Source organism: Physella acuta, unplaced genomic scaffold (genome assembly GCF_028476545.2).
Source record: "Physella acuta isolate Inbredline_101_S28 unplaced genomic scaffold, ASM2847654v3 ptg000589l, whole genome shotgun sequence".
Classification (NCBI taxonomy): domain Eukaryota; kingdom Metazoa; phylum Mollusca; class Gastropoda; family Physidae; genus Physella; species Physella acuta.
In genome coordinates, this window is record NW_026732108.1 from 94,801 (window position 1) to 115,590 (window position 20,790).

Below are 20,790 nucleotides of genomic sequence, written 5' to 3' on the forward strand. Positions count from 1 at the left end.
GGCTAATACATCAACCTCCAATCACCCCCAAGGCTAATTCACCAATCTCTCTTCCCCGCCCAGGCTAATCCACCATCCTCCAATCGACCCCCAGGCTAATCCACCATCCTCCAATCCCCCAGGCTAATCCACCATCCTCCAATCCCCCAGGCTAATCCACCATCCTCCAATCCCCCAGGCTAATCCACCATCCTCCAATCCCCCAGGCTAATCCACCATCCTCCAATCACCCTACGCTAATCGAGCAGCCTCCAATCACCCCAGGCTAATCCACCAATCCATCTTCCACTGCCCAAGGCTAATCCACCATCTTCCAATCACCCCCAGGCTAATCCATCATTCTCCAATCACCCCCCCTAGGCTAATCCATCACCCTCCAATCCCCCCCCCCCCGGGCTAATCCACCATCCTCCAATCGACCCCCCAGGCTAATCCATCATCCTCCGATTCCCACCCCCCCCCCCCCCCAGGCTAATCCAGCAACCTCCCGTTGTTACCGCCCCACCTGCCAATATCTTACGCTCGGTAATGTTTTCCACTCGGCTGATTTCTAGATTTGATGGCGCTGATTAAATGGTGTTTGTCACAGAGAATCTCTGCACGAAGGTTGAAGTTTTAGTTTGGGTTTCATACGTGTGGTGTGATGGTGGTGTTATACTTGTGGCCTGATGGTGGTGTTATACTTGTGGCGTGATGGTGGTTTCATACTTGTGGTGTAATGGTAGTGTTATACTTGTGGCCTGATGGTGGTGTTATACTTGTGGCGTGATGGTGGTGTTATACTTGTGGCGTGATGGTGGTGTTATACTTGTGGTGTAATGGTAGTGTTATACTTGTGGCCTGATGGTGGTGTTATACTTGTGGTGTGATGGTGGTGTTATACTTGGCATGTTAGTCCAGCTACCATAAGGTTTCATACTTGTGGTGTAATGGTGGTGTTATACTTGTGGTGTGATGGTGGTGTTATACTTGGCATGTTAGTCCAGTTACCATAAGGTTTAGGCTTTGGTAAGATAGGCATTTTATTTTATAAAGCTTATTACTTTAGACTGCCGTAAAAGAAACTACTATAAAAGATTACGTTTGCATTACTGGCTTTCCATAATTTGAATGTAATAGATTTAATTCGCAACAATTAATTATGTCTTCAGTAACATTCCAAGTCAAGTTGGGCAGCATAACAAGACATCATTCTGAGACAGCTGACTGTATTTCATGGTAACAAAGCACTATGTTACAGACATTTGTATGTGCTAGTAACAAAGCACTATGTTACGTATATTTGTATGTGATAGTAACAAAGCACTATATTACAGACATGTGTATTTGATAGTAACAAAGTACTATATTACAGATATTTGTATGTGATAGTAACAAAGCATTCGAAACAGCTGTTTACGTGTAACAGTTGTTTGTACTACGATAGTAACAAAGCACGCTAAAACAGAAGTGTGTATTGGCTAGTAATAAAATAATTAAGATAGAAGTTTATATCAGCATAACAAAGCACTTCATGACACTTTTCTGCACTAGCTAGCAACTAATTAAGTCATGACACTTGCCTATACTTGCTAGTAACAAAGCACGCCATGACAGTCTTATCAGTACTAGCTAGAAACAAAGCACTTTAAGACAGAAGTGTGTATCGCCTGAAGAGAAATTGCACGTTCGTGGTATCGATTCTGATTGCCGCCTCATCATTGTGACCGAATCTATATCGCCCTCGGTGAAATATTTCACTCATACAAGAAAGGGAAATCCTAGTGTATCAGACTTTTCATCCCAAACTGGTAATGTACAGCACAATTACATATTTTAACATGCCTTGTTAAATTCATATTTGAGTAGTAACTGACAATAGCAGTAGCTAATTAATTATAGTTTTCTTCGGGTCAAAATTATACAGTAGAGTTGATCTACATCTAAATAATTCCCCTTAATTTAAGCAATACGGACACAAAGGTAGAAACATACATTTGCAGTGTATGTAATCTTCTTTATAAATATTATGTTGAGAAAATAGAGTTTTAAGAGATGGGAATCAATGTAATTTTCAAAAAACTTAATTGCTAGTCTTTGAATTTATAAACGACAATTTAGGCTGAAAGTAATGTCTAAATATGTTTGGATTTAAGACAGATTAATAAATCATACGGTGAAAATTAAAGATATTTTAGTTGGGAACAAATCGAAATATTTTGTTTACCATCTGTGTTTGTTGAATATATGAAATATGCATCACTATTGGAAAAAACAACAATAGTAAACGCTATGTTCACGTGTGTTTAAACTATAAAAAATATGAAGTATGTCCGATATTGTGTAATTTTCAAATACAATACATCGATTACCAAAAACTAGTTTTATATTGGCATGTTTTATATCAAACATTCTATCATGATATAGCAAATATCATACAGTGACATTAGTAGCATCATATGACATCAAATGTCAAACCATCAAGTTTCGATGTAAGGTTATTGTAATTTATCATCATTAACGCATTTGTTATTCATTGTTCAAAGTGTAAAAGATCTGATCACTGAAAGTACAATTATTTACTGTACTACATCAAGATCCTGCCTAGTTTATTCTAGTGAAGTTTTGATCTCCCTGCTGTTGTTATATGGATGGTGCGTGGTAGCAAAGGCGGGCCACAACAAGTTTTGTGAGTACCCAAACGGCCCACAACAAGTTATGTGAGTACACAAGCGGCCCACAACAAGTTATGTGAGTACACAAACGGACCACAACAAGTTTTGTGAGTACCCAAGCGGCCCACAACAAATTGTGTGGGCATACGATCGATTAATTAATTAGGAGAAACGCACACAAAAATAAATAAATTTAAAAAAAACCTACCGGCAACGTCAATACTTTCCTCGGGTTGATTAATTGATGATTAATTGATGATTAATTTTTGATTAATTGACGTCTCGGGAAGAAATCTGCACAGGCGCTTAATCTGTCACTCTGCTTCGCCTTTGTACCTTAGTGACACGCTCTGGGGTAAATGGTGAATCTTACGAGAGAAGAAAATCGCCCCCTTTCAATTGTTTACAAGATTCCGAACAGTACCCTCGTACTAAAACGTGAACGTATATTTCAACTTGCATGGGATTCTTTCTTGAAGCTTCATTAACATTTTCATTCGTCTTTATTTTTTTACAGTTAGAAAAAATAAATGAAATGCACGTCAGTTAATGTCGTTTCACGTTTATCGATTAAGGTGCACTTTAACATTCTATTTTGATCCGGGTGAGTTGAACCATGACGGTGTCAAAAATGGGATTAATGGAAGTTGAGGTATTGAAGATTAGACAAGTTGTACCGGAGAAGAATAATATGAACTGTGAGATTCAGCGTTCTTTTGTGACTTTTAAGGAATGGGTGGTGAAAAATTAAATAACTGACACAGGTTGGTTTAAGCTGATTTAACAAAATACGTGGAAACAAACAAACATACAAACTACGGGGGTGGAAACTCAGGACCGTCACGCTCGGCTGAGCACCTGATATTCAGCCTGAGCTCCAGCTCACGTGTCGACGTCTGGCCGCGACTATTGGAGCGGGCACGCGCAAATCGACCGGATGTAGTAACTGGTGAGTACTTCACTGCTCACGTCCGCCACAACACGGCTGGTGATGACGTCGGGAAAGTTGTGGTGGTTTTGTTAAGTCAACCTAGCACACGTCGTTAGTTGTGTTGACGACATTCAGTGTAACACAGTTGAGGGGGGTATTTAGTACATTTAATGTAACGTAGACTCTTGTCGTAATGAATACATTTAATGTTAAGTAGACCCTTGTCGTAATGAATACATTTAATGTAACAAATCAGTGTCGTATTTATCACAATTAACGTACTTGAGGTCCGTGTCGTGTTTACTGCATTTAACGTAACATATGTCATGTCCTATGTATGCCGTATTTACGACAATAAAAACACGTAAATGACATAACGCGTTACGGTTAGCGATGTTCACCAAAATATGAATGTTTTTGACTCGTATCCTAAACAATACAAAGTATTAGAGCATCTTCTATATACATAATTCTCTTCTGGGAGCCGCTAGAAAACAAGCTGCAAACGCGCTCCCTACCGTCCCCACCCCTACATGGTCTGGTGAACTGTGGTTCACTCATTATGTTTACAAACATTACAAACACAGCCGGGTTTAGTGACGACTATTAGGGGCAGATAATTTAGTTTGAAACGATTTTAATCGTAGGGGTGGGGGGGGGGGGGGGGGATAACTAAGTGGAGTTTACTGTAACGGAGGGGTGGGGGTGAAGGAGGGGGGGGGGGGGTTATCGTCCTTACCGAGCTACTTATAGTGTTTTAAAGAAATATTTTCGGTGGCAGCCTTGGTAGTGTCGAATTCACAAATTATAAATAACTGAAAAGTAGAAAAAACAACAACTAAATAGCGGCGTATGATATGCCGCGGGTCGGCTCGTTCAAAATATTTGATTCGTTTGGTTAGGCTATAAAATCTATTCGAGTAAAGTTTGTCGGCGGATATGGAGAGAAAAATTCTCCCCTTTCGCTAAAAAATTTTGCTATGGTCTTGCCATATACCCTCTCTAAATATTTTGGCTATGAACATATTCCACCCCATCTCTAAATATTTGGCTTAAGACACCAGAGAATGCATGATACCAGAATTCCATTATTACGTGTTATTTGTACCGTGAGCCTCAATTTCGTTTCATCCATAAAATAAAATATGCTGCTGTTATTATGGTGTGCAATTTCTTTAACGCATCTCCGGGGGGAAAGGGGGGGGGGGGGTCGAACGAAATAGAATTTAAATAGAAAACGTGTACTTATACCAGTGTCCGCTTACCCCACACCCTCTCCACTGGAACAATTTAGTCCACCCCCCCCACCTCCCCCTCCGCCCCCACCTCCCCCCCACATTCGATAAAAAGAAAAGAAACACACACTAGTAGTGTGTGGTTTTTATGTGGCTTATTGGAAATGGTAAATATAAATCGACCACCTTTAATTTTAATAACAGATGAGTAAAAAAAAGAAAAGATACCTTTCTAAACATTAAAAATACAATCATTTGACTGCAATACGTTTTAAAAAGTTCTTTTTTTTTTAAATATGTTACTTGAAACACCTTGGTGAACTAACGCGGGAGAACTGAGACTTTAAATCAGACTATTTAAAATAAGGTCCACGTACCGATGACTAAAATCAAACTAGTAGACGTCCCGGAAGTTCGCAGTGTCATTACGTTTCACAAATCCCAGCTTCCAACGACGCCGAGAATCAAACCTAAATAACCGAAGTTAAACTCGTGGACGTGACGTTCACAAACTTGCCCCCCATCTCCCCCGAGTGCTCGTCCTTTAAAATAGTTTTCTAAAGGCCGCCGCGTTAGACCGGCCTGCGCGTTTCTTTACAAGTTTTAATACGATTCGTAATGATGGATTTTAAGTGTGCGACTGGCAACGCTCCCTTCAGGGGTGATAACCCGGTGGTGAAAAGCACATTATTCCGAATAGGGTTGTGTAGGAATTTTCGCTTAATTCCCTTGGATGTCGAGCTTTTCGGTGTTCGGCGGTGACGTCGTAGGGAATGTTTCGTACTAAATGAGATAGTTTTTTTAGATGAGAAACGGTTTTTTATGAGATTGATGAGTAAATAGTTGGCGCCGTACTGGAATTTAAAATGGATGTTATTGGCTAGTAGTGATGGGTTGGTGACTGCTGAGTTTAACATGTTATTTAATAGAATGGCGATCATAACGTGATATTATAGATTATATTAAAGTTTTGAAACCTTTCAAGGTGTCCGAAAAGGGTTAGTTTTACCACGAAATTGAAATGATCCATGGTGTTTAAAAGAAGAGAGAATAAGTGACAATTTATAAAAAGATGATAAAACGCACCTAGATTTTCCCAGTGAATGGAATAAATATGGGATGTTAACAGGGGAAGTAATTGATGCTGGGGAATAATAGGAAGGGAATATTCAGGGGAGTTGGTGAATGTTGAAAGGGAATAATTCAGGGAAATTAGTAAATGTAAGGAAGGGAATAATTTTGAGACATGAGTGAATGTTGGAAGGGAATAATTGAGGGAATTCAGTAAATGTTGATTAAGGAATAATTTCAGGGAAATTAGTGAATGTTGGGCAGGGAATAATTCACGGAAGTCAGAAAATGATGAGAAGGGAATAACTCATCGAAGCGACCAGACTGAGCTCGTGCTACACTCCCTCTTCACTCAGCACACGAGCAAGTACTCACACAATGGGGTCAGATGGGCAGACAATCTCAACCTTTCTGGACGAGTTCTGTGCCCGCGGGCAGGCAACTCGAGGTTTCTGGGAATTGGCAGCGGCGGAAGTGCTACCAATCTGGAACGAGCTATGACGTCAGACGGAAATTCGCATTGAAGGCGAATTGGGCTAAATATCATTTTATATTATATATATATATATATATATATATATATATATATATATATATATATATATATATATATATATATATATATATATAGTTACTGTATGTGTATATCGTTTTCATGTGTATTTACCTCCGCGTAAAACTAGCAGTATACGAGTAGAGTAGTTATGATTATGTTTGGTTTAATTGACATAGTTTTAGCGATTAAATTACATGATTAAAGCAGTCTTCTCCAACTGTTTATCAAGCGCTCAACCATAACTGAGTCGTTTAAAAAAGCAAATAACGTCTATGTAGTTTGGTCGGCTTTTGTAGAATTTATATAGCATACATGATCAGTTGATAGTTTGTTTTTATTTTACTGAAATTGCTATAAACAAACATTTAGAAACAAATGTGTAATTTAAATAAACCGGGAGTGATCTCCCCTAAACTTTCTCGAATATTCTTATATAAAATAACAGGGGATGGGAACTCGGGCTATAGACATGATTTTAAATCCATTTTAAATACTTAAAGTTTTAAAAATAGAATAAAATCTCGTAGACAAATAAATTGCACACCAAGTGAACGCCAAATAAAAAAGCGCATAATAGTGCGCAATATTATTAGTACTTTTAAAATTTACATTAGTTTTTTGAGAAATCGGAAGTAGCGTAAAGTACTACTTCCAGTCAACGGAAATTACTCAAAATTTAACAGAAGGTAGAGAATTAGATCTTTTACTTACATGTGAAATTTCATTTATCTATCTGAAATAGTACTCAAGTTATAGGCTTTAAAAAAATTAAAAGTAGAAAAAGTACCACTTCCGGTTATCGGAAATCGCTCAAAAGTTGATACGGATCTACGATTTTGATAAAATACTTATATATGAAATTTTATCAACCTAGCTGTAACGGTACTCAAGTTATCGTGTTTACACACGGACAGACACACACACGGACAGACACACACACACACAGACATACGGACAAGATTGCAAAATTATGTTTTTCCGTATCAGTGAGGTGTAAAACGTCGAGATTTGTAAAAATCTCAATTTTTTTTTTTGCACGATTACAATACTTTCTCTATACTACGTATATACGAGAAAGTAAAAACGCTTGAAACTCGGACCCAAATAAACGACATTCTATCAATATGTAGAAAGTTGAATGAATTTGTTTCTACCCCAGCATGAGGTATTTGAGGTAATTGTTTACCAAATACAGTTACAATACACTAACCCTAACCCAAAATTTGTCGTATCTATAAACTTAATCCTGACTCTAAACAAAATCTAGGCAAAAATCTGCAATGTTATCAAATAAATAATAACCTAATCTTAATTTTTCCACATACAGCTTTGTAAAAACTAAAAAACCAAATTACAAATCTCCACACGACTTAAAGCACATGTAAAACGTAACTCAGTCACCCTATCCTGAACACTGTACTGTCTATAAAATTGTTTAGACCTTTTTCTCCGGGGTGGGGGGGCGGCACTTTAAACTTTCGAGGGTGGACTGAATTTTCCGGGTAGGGGGAAGACTGTCACTTGTTAAAAATATATATGTTCTTTAAAAAAATAATTGTTTCGTTCGGGGAGCGGTAGACGTTCTTCGGGTGATGGGGAGGGGGGGGGGGGGGCGGCGGCAGGGCGGGGGGGTCTTTCCTTCCCGAAGAGATGCATGAAAGAAACTCGGCTGTCTATTGACTTCAAGTTTGCATTTTAACAGTACGCCAGAATACGAAAAACCGCGGAGACTTTTCTAATCGCGTTCATTCAGCGACCGATCAAGTCGTCTAGAGGCGACCTTTCTTCGTGTGAGAAAAGTCTAAATCAACCCATTAGTGGCCGCTCCATGTGACAGTCTCATGTCCAACACACGAAGTTAGCTTTGGTGCTGAGGCACTCGAAAGTGCTTTTACTTGCTGGTCCCTATGTCTTTATACATGTTTTTTTGTGTATATATATATATATATATATATATATATATATATATATATATATATATATAATCTATAATATTCAACGTACATTACCGTAATTTACATTCCTATTGGTACCGATTTGTATTCCTTACTGCTACAGAAGTACTGCTAAGTTTTACAAAAGGATGTAGCACAATGGCTAGCGCAGAAAAATATCGATATTATGAGAATCGGAAAATGTTTTCAAAGGTTACAGTTCACTGTATAAAACAACATGCATCGTATCGAGTTCTCGAGGCATCGCACCCACTTTGTAGCACTTTAACAATCCAATAATCATATTCAGGATACTTCATCATTTGTAATACAGAGCTTTTATCCGGTGTGTTATTTATATAAACAATTCTCACGTAATTTTAAAAATACTTTTTTTTCACAACGTAAATGCAAATGAAAATAAAACGGGTGTTTAAAGCAAGACTTACCTCCCTGTCTAGAGTGTATCCAGTTATTTCCCTTGGTGCGGTGAATTCTACCGAACGATGCCACTAAGAATACAGTCACGTTTTGTACGCCAAGCCCATAGATAGGTATTGTTTCGTGTCTGCGAAAAATCAAACTTGATCGAAGCTGATTTAATGAACCAATCAATTTTAATTACACAAAAACCATCATGGAGTTGATTCGTTTGCAACAGCCAAAAATGTGATTGAAACCTCTCATTGTTTTTGGTTTCTGTTGTTGTGAAGTTGGAATTGTTGAGATGTTTTGATTACAGCAGGGTTCTCTCACTGGTGTTAATTGGAAGAATTAACTCGTCTACACGCTGGTTTAACGGCCGTCTGCCCGCTCACCAAGACATTATTTTAAACTGCAACATTTTCATCCCAGCACGTGTAAACACGACGGCGCGAGCCCGCGCGAGCATTGATGGCGCGTAAGTCACTCACCCCCTCGCCGTGCGGTGTATGGTGTCGGCTCACGTTGTCCTGTCACCACATGTCTTGTCTTGGCGGTACTGGAACTCTGTACAGTTAGGTGTTGTTGTCGTTGGTGGTGGTGGTGGTGATGGTGTGGTCGTTGTTGTTTGTGGTGGTGGTGGTGATGGTGGTGGTGGTGGTGATGGTGGTGGGGTGGTTGTTGTTGTTTGTGGTGGTGGTGGTGATGGTGGTGGTGATGGTGGCGGGGTGGTTGTTGTTGTTCGTGGTGGTGGTGGTGTGGTTGTTGTTGTTTGTGGTGGAGGTGGTGGTGGTGGTGTGGTTGTTGTTTGTGGTGGTGGTGGTGGTGGTGGTGGTGAAGGTGGTGGTGGTGGTGTGGTTGTTGTTTGTGGTGGTGGTGGTGGTGATGAAGGTGGTATTTTTAGTGTTGGCGTTGGTTTGATTGTAGTTAGTGATGGAAATGGTTTTGTTGTTGTTGTTAGTGGTGGTGTAGGTGTTGGTGTGGTTGTGGCTACTGGTGGTGGTGGCTTGAATTATTGCTTAGCTTGTGTGTGAGTGACCTTGGATGATGACGTCACGGACTAATTAATATGTATGATTACGTCACCAATTTGTATGATGACGTCAGTGACTATATAATTTGTATGATGACGTCACTGACTATATAATTTCTATGAAGAAAACACGAACATCTTTCGTCTCAGAATGATGATACATCATAAAATTCCCTTTACTTTATATTGTAGTTTTTTTTTTTTTTAAACCCTTTGTTTTATATTGTTTAAATTACATTTTACATTTGATGTTCTTTCTTTCCTAAAAGAAACAGCTACAGACTTTAATTCTAATGTTTTATGTATCATTCTTTTCATCGTCGCTTACGTCGAGTGCTCAAAGGACATAACATTGAATACATTTACCAAACGACGCTACAAAATTTCAACGTCTCGTCTGAATCTTGAGCAGACAAAACACGCGCAGGTTGAGTCGAGAGAATTCTAAATTTAAGTGTCACCCTACCTCGCTGGTTCCAATTTACTTTTCGCGGATTTTTCAATGTAAATTTGAAAGCATGGGAGAATTCTAGTTAGGAAAAGAATTTAAAATTTAAAATGTGACGGACAGCTAAATGTATGCGGTTATGTAGCAAATTACGAATTATTCATGCGATAACGCAATATAGAATTATTGCTGGCGATTTAATTAATTAATATGCATTGTTTAACGTTTCATGTATAAACTTACAACGAAACCATATAGATCAGGGGTTCCCAACCTTTTTTTACTCTAGAGCACATTCTAAAATATCGGCAGGGTCGCGGGCACGGGGTTGGGAACCACTGATATAGATGGATGTTTACTAGTTTATAGTGAGTAGGGTTTAAGTCTCAAACTTGTTACAGACAGCTCGGTCATTTTCAGCAGATTGTATTAACTAACAAGTAGTTCCTCCATCTATACTGGCTTAACAATCATTCTCCTAAATCAATGTGGGCCTTACAATCATTCTATAACATGGGTACTCGTTTACAATCATTTTCTTTAATTCGTATTGTCTTTACAATAATTCTTTTATATCGGTATTGGCCTTACAATTAAGCAAACAAAATTCATACTAGCGCCATAACAATTGTATATACCACATAATTATTGACTATCATCTAAACTAATCTCAAAATCGTTTATTGTATCTTTACAATCATCGCCAGCATATTGCACTGACCACTCAATCATCGCCAACATTTTGTAATGACCACTCAATCATCGCCAACATTTTATACTGACCACTCAATCATCGCCAACATTTTACACTGACCACTCACTATCATGGTCTTACATTGCTACTCACCAACTGCTATACAATGACTCACCGGAGCACATGCAGATTCGAACCTCAACCCTACCATTGATATTTTCAACCAGCTAACCCTATCAACCCACTAACTACTCGAGACGTCGCGCGCTTGACTATTCACAACAAGATGAATACATTAGAAATCACGTGATGCTACCCCCCTGCCCCTGGGCATTTAGCGGGGTGGTGAGAAGCGGACTTAACCCCCTAATGCACCACTCCACAGCACGCCATGTTACTGAAGGAAACCCTGGATTTGTTGCCCAGCTTCAACTTGATCTGACCAGCACCATAAACACGAACTATAATCTAGCAGGGATTAACTAAAACGGTTTTCGCTCTAAAGCAAATAACTCACGTTCTAAAAACGTTCTGCTAGGTCCGTCATTAACAAAAAAACTTAATCCAAACAAAGATGAAAACAAATCAAACCACGTGACGTTTACCATGGCAACCAAAGTAAATAACCAAGTAATGACTAGCGACCTCTTTAATGAAAGGAGATTTTTTTAATATCACCCTTGCACGACGGTGTAACTGTTTATGCGTGCATGTAACACGCAGTTACATCAGGCCGTGAGTGGACTAACCAGGCTTTAATTAGTTTGTTTTTCTGCCTGTTTGTCTCAACATGCCACGTTTTTCACCGACGTGTTAAAAGGTTGATCACGTGATTTTTTTTTCAAGGGGTTTCCCGCGCAAACGTGACCGGATATGACGTCACGGTGGTGATTTTGTTTCAAACTGCTGAAACTGCCGTACTGAAACATTTTTCTAGAGTGTGAACAAAGTTTATTGTATGCTCACACTATGTTGTTAGCAAATATATAAAGTTAATGAATCTGGGATCGATGTAAAAATGTTTGATCAGTTTTAAAGAATGTTGATTGTGTGGCCCTTTGAAAACCGTCGAACGTAGAAAGGTTTACTTTAGTGAGTTGGTGTTGAGGAGAGTTGGTGTTGAGGAGAGTTGGTGTTGAGGAGAGTTGGTGTTGAGGAGAGTTGGTGTTGAGGAGAGTTGGTGTTGAGGAGAGTTGGTGTTGAGGAGAGTTGGTGTTGGGGAGTACAACTGAAGGCAGTGGGGGAGTGTTCATCAAGGTGTAAGTGGGGGTGAGGGGTGAGATAAATGAAAGAGTGGTATTTCAGAGTGTAAGTGTGTGTGTGTGGGGGGGGGGATAAATGAGAAAGTGGGATCTAAGTGTGTATCTTGTATTTACACTTAGTTCACATCTCACTTGTTTTCTTCAACATCACCACAATATTCTCGTTCTCTGTATTTTCCTCTTCTGTTTCTCTTTCTTTTTCTCTTTCTCTTTCTCTCAATCTCTCTCTCTCTTTCTGATCATAATAATCACTAAGCAATTCTTCTATTTCAATTACCTTTTAAAATGCATTAATTATATTGGTCCCTTTAGTGGCGACTTAATTTGAAATAAGATTACTTTCAAAGAGTTGGCTCAAAATGCAATACGATTAGCATCAAATATCTTGGTTAATCCCAACAAAAAAGAACCTTCAAGTCTGACGATCAAAGACTAACAGTATATTTTATCCGCAGAACTGGCGAATATTAAAGGGGGTTTATAGCCTTGCTGTCGTAATGGATGCACGGGGTAGCGTTTCATAAGGAATAGAAATTAGGACGTCAGGTTTTGCTTTATGAGTGTTTCGTTCAAAGTCTTTTAGCGGGCATCTCTCTTGGGGGCTCAGTGCGCCTGCAGCCCACCCCTTTCCCCACCCCACAGTAGCAAGCCTGCTCACCCCCATTTCCCAGTATGAAACAGGACAAAATATATTATGTATCTAATACTATGTATGAGCTTTAACTAGAGTACACCACCCGCTAATTTCTAAGTGCACCCCCTACGGGTTGTTTCAATTGCTCCCCGGAGAAAATTGTCTGAAAGAAACCCTAATGTTCGTCTGATCAGATTCGATTACTTTTGCAAGGGTTAGTGAGTGGTTTGTTGAAATTTCGCTTAATTTAGAAAGTTTCAAAGTTCCTTGCGCGAGATCCAATGAACACCTGATCAAGACAAATCTCAACGAAAACGTCGACAGATTGGCTACAAAAAACATGGCGGGTGACCACTGGCATACCATGAGGTGTACAGGACGTGAAACACCTGGGCGGAAGTTAGCGTGGCAGGCCAAGAAATGCCAGCAGAGGTGACTTGGTAATGCCACAAGATAGGTCACCGTCTGGGACAGTTGGAGAAACTAGCACGAGAAATATGGGTCACCACTTGGAATATATAGGTAATCTAGCACAAGAAAGATGGGTCACCACTTGGAATATAGGTAATCTAGCACAAGAAAGATGGGTCACCGCTTGGAATATATAGGTAATCTAGCACAAGAAAGATGGGTCACCACTTGGAATATATAGGTAATCTAGCACAAGAAAGATGGGTCACCGCTTGGAATATATAGGTAATCTAGCACAAGAAAGATGGGTCACCGCTTGGAATATATAGGTAATCTAGCACAAGAAAGATGGGTCACCGCTTGGAATATATAGGTAATCTAGCACAAGAAAGATGGGTCACCACTTGGAATATATATGTAATCTAGCACAAGAAAGATGGGTCACCACTTGGAATATATAGGTAATCTAGCACAAGAATGATGGGTCACCACTTGGAATATATAGGTAATCTAGCACAAGAAAGATGGGTCACCGCTTGGAATATATAGGTAATCTAGCACAAGAAAGATGGGTCACCACTTGGAATATATAGGTAATCTAGCACAAGAAAGATGGGTCACCGCTTGGAATATATAGGTAATCTAGCACAAGAAAGATGGGTCACCGCTTGGAATATATAGGTAATCTAGCACAAGAAAGATGGGTCACCACTTGGAATATATAGGTAATCTAGCACAAGAAAGATGGGTCACCACTTGGAATATATAGGTGATCTAGCACAAGAAAGATGGGTCACCGCTTGGAATATATAGGTAATCTAGCACAAGAAAGATGGGTCACCACTTGGAATATATAGGTAATCTAGCACAAGAAAGATGGGTCACCACTTGGAATATATAGGTAATCTAGCACAAGAAAGATGGGTCACCACTTGGAATATATAGGTAATCTAGCACAAGAAAGATGGGTCACCACTTGGAATATATAGGTAATCTAGCACAAGAAAGATGGGTCACCGCTTGGAATATATAGGTAATCTAGCACAAGAAAGATGGGTCACCGCTTGGAATATATAGGTAATCTAGCACAAGAAAGATGGGTCACCGCTTGGAATATATAGGTAATCTAGCACAAGAAAGATGGGTCACCACTTGGAATATATAGGTAATCTAGCACAAGAATGATGGGTCACCGCTTGGAATATATAGGTAATCTAGCACAAGAAAGATGGGTCACCGCTTGGAATATATAGGTAATCTAGCACAAGAAAGATGGGTCACCACTTGGAATATATAGGTAATCTAGCACAAGAAAGATGGGTCACCACTTGGAATATATAGGTGATCTAGCACAAGAAAGATGGGTCACCGCTTGGAATATATAGGTAATCTAGCACAAGAAAGATGGGTCACCACTTGGAATATATAGGTAATCTAGCACAAGAAAGATGGGTCACCACTTGGAATATATAGGTAATCTAGCACAAGAAAGATGGGTCACCACTTGGAATATATAGGTAATCTAGCACAAGAAAGATGGGTCACCACTTGGAATATATAGGTAATCTAGCACAAGAAAGATGGGTCAGTATTGAGGATATTAGGAAAATCTAGAATGAGAAAGATGGGTTACTGTTTGGGACCGTTTGAAAAACTAGCACAAGAAAGACGGGTCATCATTGAGAACAGTTGTAGAAACTAGCCCGAGAAAGTACCTTCACAGAAGCTATTCGTCTAAAACGATTGTGTATAACATCTTGTAATTGTAGCACTCCATGATTTCAACAATACCATGCTAAATATATTACATAACAACAACATATCCATGTTATACGTATTGATTTACGTCACTATACACATAACGATGACAATCTAGTTCTAAGCATACAATTCTGAATACATTTCTAATATAAACATTTTTATTTTAATATGTACCGTATGTAAACTAAAATTTGAAATAGAAAAAAATGTGTTTCCAGATGTGGTTTTGCTATTCTCAACTTCTAAAAAACCACATCTCATCTTTATAAACCACTTTGAATGCCAAGACCACACGGGCATATATTTATTTTTCCCACGTTTTCTTTAACTTGCTTTCTCTGTGTCTTTCTGTGTTTGTTTGTCTTTCCAATCCAATCTTGCGATCGAAATTTCTGGCACTTCCCAGTTAGCTAGCGCGCTGAAATTTTCAGGGAAGCTTTCTTTTGGATGACCTTAGAATATGCAATTGTTATTATTACTAAATTGATCAATGGAAACATTTTATTGAGCATTTTAGACCGCTATATAATCTATATATATATAATTCTCCTCTGCGAGCCATTAGAAAAACGTGGGAAAAAAAAACCAGCGACGCTTACCTCGCGCGCAGTGAAGCGAACGAGCCCACGTTGCCACAGGCTTAGGGGCAGATAATTTACTTTGAACCGAGTTTAAACTTACAGGATGTAGGCTAGTTTGGGGGAGACGATATGGTCGAGTGGTTGGGCACACGATTGCTATCCCACTCGACACGGGTTCAAATCTATGTGTTCTAGTCAGTAACGTATTCACAGAACGATTTTTTTTCGAGTTGTCTTTTTACGAGTTGTCTTTTTACGAGTTGTCTTCGTTTACCCAAAAAAAAAGTGAAAGATAAAATCGATAGCAAGATTTTAATGCAAACAAACAGACAAAGACTAAAAAGTAGAAAATAATAATCATTAAAAAAGTTTTAAAAAACCCACGTTTTCTGATTGAACTAAAAAGTAGAAAATAAATACTATACATCACAATAATGCAAGCGATCACTCTACTATAAGCGATCAAAAACGTGGGGCGCCGTGATTTTCTTACAGTTTCTAATACTGTTGACTCTCTACAAGCTCCCTAATAAAAGTCAATAGTATTATCTAATCAATAGTAATATAACTTTTACTTCGGCGCCCCACGTTTTTGATCGCTTATAGTAGAGTGATCGCTTGCATTATTGTGATGTATAGTATTTATTTTCTACTTTTTAGTTCAATCAGAAAACGTGGGTTTTTTAAAACTTTTTTAATGATTATTATTTACCTGTAAAACAACTGAAGCAAATATCATTGAACCATATGGGGGGAAAGTGGGTTGGAGTTATTTTTAGCAGAGAGTGATCAACCTAACCTTTAGATCTGCATCGCCTCCTGTTTCCGGCCGCTTCCCGTATCGTCTAATCTAATCTTTTGTCATAAAGGCCGTCTTAAATGGGGTGTATTTTCAAACGGGATTGGGGCTGCACCGGCTCAGGCACACGCACCCACTTAACGTGAGTACATGCTGTACCCCCCCCCCCTCTCACCCTTCTACATGACACAATCCTGTTTCACCTCCACGTGACCTTGACCTCTCCGAGTTCTAAAAATAGCCCGTCAACACAACGGCCCGCACACGGGACCGTAAACACACTCCAGCCACGGAGGGATAACTCCTTAAGATGTCGGGTTAACGTTCCTGTTTCAATCAAGTTGTGGCCCGTGTGATGTGAGGCAGTAACAAAAACAGGCTTTGAGGGGCCAACAAGAAAAACAGATACCCGATGATCTCACGCCGATACGACGTGTTTACACAGCTAAGATATTTGCCGTAACATTTTATTTATCACCGAAATAAAAATAAAGTTTTCCCAAAAGTTTAAAAAATAACGTGGTTTTTTTTTTGTACATTGAATTATGTTTCGAGCAATAGAACTTTGCTCGATAACGATTTGTAATACTCAACGTAAAAATTGTATAATTTGTTATGTTTTTAACCTCTATTTATTCTTAATATAATTTTCCCCAACCCCAACACCCAACCCCAAGATAGTTGCACCGCTAACCAACTCCCAGCCCCCTGAGTGAATTCAACCACATTGACTATACTCAACCTTACTCCCTAAAACCAACCTCAAACCCCAAACACTGCACCCAACCCAATATATTACATCCCAAATTCGCTTACTAAACCCACTTTACTTATCAAAACCCAAACCCCACTTGCTAAAAACCAACCCAAATCCCCAAACCAAAACCAACTAATAATAAACCGGGAGTGATCTCCCCTAAACTTTCTCGAATATTCTAATATAAAATTACGAGGGATGGCAACTCAGGACATAGACAATATTTGTTATCCATTTGTAATTACTTTTTATAATAGAATAGAATCTCGTAAAAAAAAAGAAAGTAAAAACCAAACCAACTCGTTAAAAGCCAAACCCGCCTACACATCAGTAACCCAACCCAACCCCACTTAAGGCCAAGTATCTGCCCACTAGACAGCCCACCCACTTTCGACTAGCTCCCCACACCAACAACCTCCTATTGAAACTTCACGGACCAACAGAATATTAAGACATCAATACTCATTACTCAACCTCACTATGCAATACCACTTGTAAACCCAACTATACGAAAAACTATACAAAAATTCCATTGATACCACTCAAACCAAACCCTAATATTAATTCTTATTACACAAACCCAACCCAACCCCATTACTCAAACCCGAACTCAACCACATCTCAATTGTTACTCCAACGGGATGCCTACAAGTCCTAAACTTAAACTCCGTTTCTATTTTTTTTAAATCAGGGGCAATAATCCAAGCGGGCAGTTTTGAATTATTGATGAAAGCCTTGGGGCCATTCTGTTTCAATTACTCCCGCTGTATACAATCTTCAAATATGGTCCGGAAAACTGTCTTAGATTATTATTTTTTTTAGTTTTTATTTCCCATTTTTTCTCAGTCTCTGACATTATTACTGCCCTTTTTTTCTGCACCGAATGTAGAAAAATAGAATTTGTTTACCAGTTTCTTGTATGAGTTTGAGAGATCGCAGGCTGCAGATGCATAGATTGTTAAAGTGTTTCAACAGAATGTCAAATAGCATCAGATTATCATGCGGAATATTGATGAGTTGTAATTAGTCAAATAATGCACCCAGTTTGAATAACTTAATTAAATATGTTCATTACTGTAGCTGAATTTAGAACTTATACATGTTGAGAAATTCTGTGACCACGCACACACTTCGCTTAGAAATGGACCAATTATTCACAACGTTAGACGGTCAAGGTAAAACATTGCAGTAGACTTGGTTACATTCTAACTAGCAAAACTAATTAATAATTATTTAGCCTCGTGCTGAAAATAATGAGACCGGGTTGAGAACACGATTCTCTAGGACCTAATTATCGACTTAAATTCTCAAGTTTTTCGAAAGATAGAGCTGTCTGTTCAGCACTAATCAGTACCTGACATGATCCGGAGAAAGAAATGTCTTCTAATTATAATTAACGACCTTGCCATCCAAAAACTCGGCTGTCTAAGTAAAATATGACCTCTACACAAAGATCTTAACCACGAAAACATGCGTCGCTTTTTGCTTAAGATGATTCACTGCAATGAGAGTAGCGTGTTGCATACAGTAGGTTGCTAGATTGTTTGTAGTTGAGCTCACTCAGCTTAATTGAGTACCCAAAGCTTTTTAATACAGTAAGTCAATGTCAGTCATGCAGCCATAATGAGATAGTGTTTTTACACACTGTTTTAAGAAAACGTCTCTTTAATGCAATGCATTTAAAATGTATTGTTCCCGCAGTTATTATGTCATTTCGGCAGTGTTTATGTGGTCATGGGCAGGTGACTCAGTGGTCTCTAGATGCATTTAGTGGTATTTGGTGGCTACCCGTTTAATGTCATTGTTAGCCCAGGATAGAAATATAAAGATCTATGCTTAAAAGCACCTATTGTATTCTGCTCTAAAGATTGCTCAATGTAATCTCAAATCCTTGCAGCATTATTATCCTTGGGTCTTATTTCTGCAAATGTTTCACGTGAAACTTTGAACATGCACTCCATGCAATATTAATAATGATACTTAATCCATGCGCATTTAAACACAAACCCTGAAAAGAATAATATTTGTTTGAAAGGCTTTATCACGTGCACCCCCCCCCCCCCTTTCCTCCATTTAAAAAATGTTAAAGACGTAAATCCAAACAAAAACGTGCTTTTAAAATGTTTTCATCGCCTGGGATTCATAAGCACCAGTTTTAGCGAGCTGTCGTTACATTAGCACCAGTTTTAGCGAGCTGTCGTTACATTAGCACCAGTTTTAGCGAGCTGTCGTTACATTAGCACCAGTTTTAGCGAGCTGTCGTTACATTAGCACCAGTTTTAGCGAGCTGTCGTTACATTAGCACCAGTTTTAGCGAGCTGTCGTTACATTAGCACCAGTTTTAGCGAGATGTTACATTAGCACCAGTTTTAGCGAGAATTTGTTACATTAGCACCAGTTTTAGCGAGCTGTCGTTACATTGGCACCAGTTTTAGCGACATGTCGATACATTAGCACCAGTTTTAGCGACATGTCGATACATTAGCACCAGTTTTAGCGACATGTCATTACATTAACACCAGTTTTAGCGAGATGTTGTTACATTAGCACCAGTTTTAGCGAGATGTTGATACATCACCACCAGTTTTAGAGAGCTGTCGTTACATTAGCACCAGTTTTAGCGACATGTCGATACATTAGCACCAGTTTTAGCGACATGTCGATACATTAGCACCATGTTTAGTGAGCTGTCGCTACATTAGCACCAGTTTTAGCGACATGTCGATACATTAGCACCATGTTTAGTGAGCTGTCGCTACATTAGCACCAGTTTTAGCGACATGTCGATACATTAGCACCATGTTTAGTGAGCTGTCGCTACATTAGCACCAGTTTTAGCGAGCTGTCGTTACATTACCACCAGTTTTAGCGAGATGTTGTTACATTAGCACCAGTTTTAGCGAGAATTTGTTACATTAGCACCAGTTTTAGCGAGCTGTCGTTAGATTAACACCAATTTTAGAGAGCTGTTGTTACATTAGCACATCTTGCTCCCAGATTAGTCTAGTTCTTCTTTCCTAGCATTGGACTAACTTATCACGTCGGTGAAATATTCTCGGGCAGGAGAGTCTCAACAGATGAGAACAGCAACACACCTAGGAGAGAAAACTCCAAAATCAAACAACTACTGCCTAGTAGTTTGTTCTTGGGTGGACAAAGGCTATGGAAGCAAATCCAAAAAAAAGGAAAGCAAAGTGAAATCATACGATGTTGACATGTATTACTTGATTGTGTAGGAAGAAAAAAATGACAATTAGGAACGAAGAAGAAGAAAAAAGGTGAAATATTTACACACAATAGTAAGAAGTTTACCTATTTGAATGGCATGTTAGTATTGATAGCACATTGAGTTTTTCGTCTTGTCATTGCTTGCAAGACATTTTTTACTGCGACGCTTAGCTAGAGCGGCAATATATGTGTTATTGTTGCACTTTTGTACAACACACGTACAGTAAAAGCACGGCATACATGCACCGGACTCAACTACACATACCGCGGGTACAACTGTCATAGTGGACCTCATAAACGTTAATCTCCAAAATCTGGGGTAAAATATGTACCCGACTTTCCGTCACCCCGGAAGTAACGTGTACGAAATCTGTTTCC

The 20,790-nt window shown here is 39.0% G+C and overlaps 1 long non-coding RNA gene across 1 annotated transcript in view; it reads right to left on the reverse strand.

Moving 5' to 3' along the window:
• The window catches only part of LOC131947210 (uncharacterized), a 51,433-nt gene extending 42,339 nt beyond the window's left edge, over positions 1 to 9,094 (reverse strand). The window contains exon 1 of the long non-coding RNA XR_009387848.1: positions 8,831 to 9,094. This is a non-coding gene — a long non-coding RNA (uncharacterized LOC131947210). The remainder of the gene's footprint in view (positions 1 to 8,830) is intronic.
• Between the last annotated feature and the right edge of the window lie 11,696 nt (positions 9,095 to 20,790).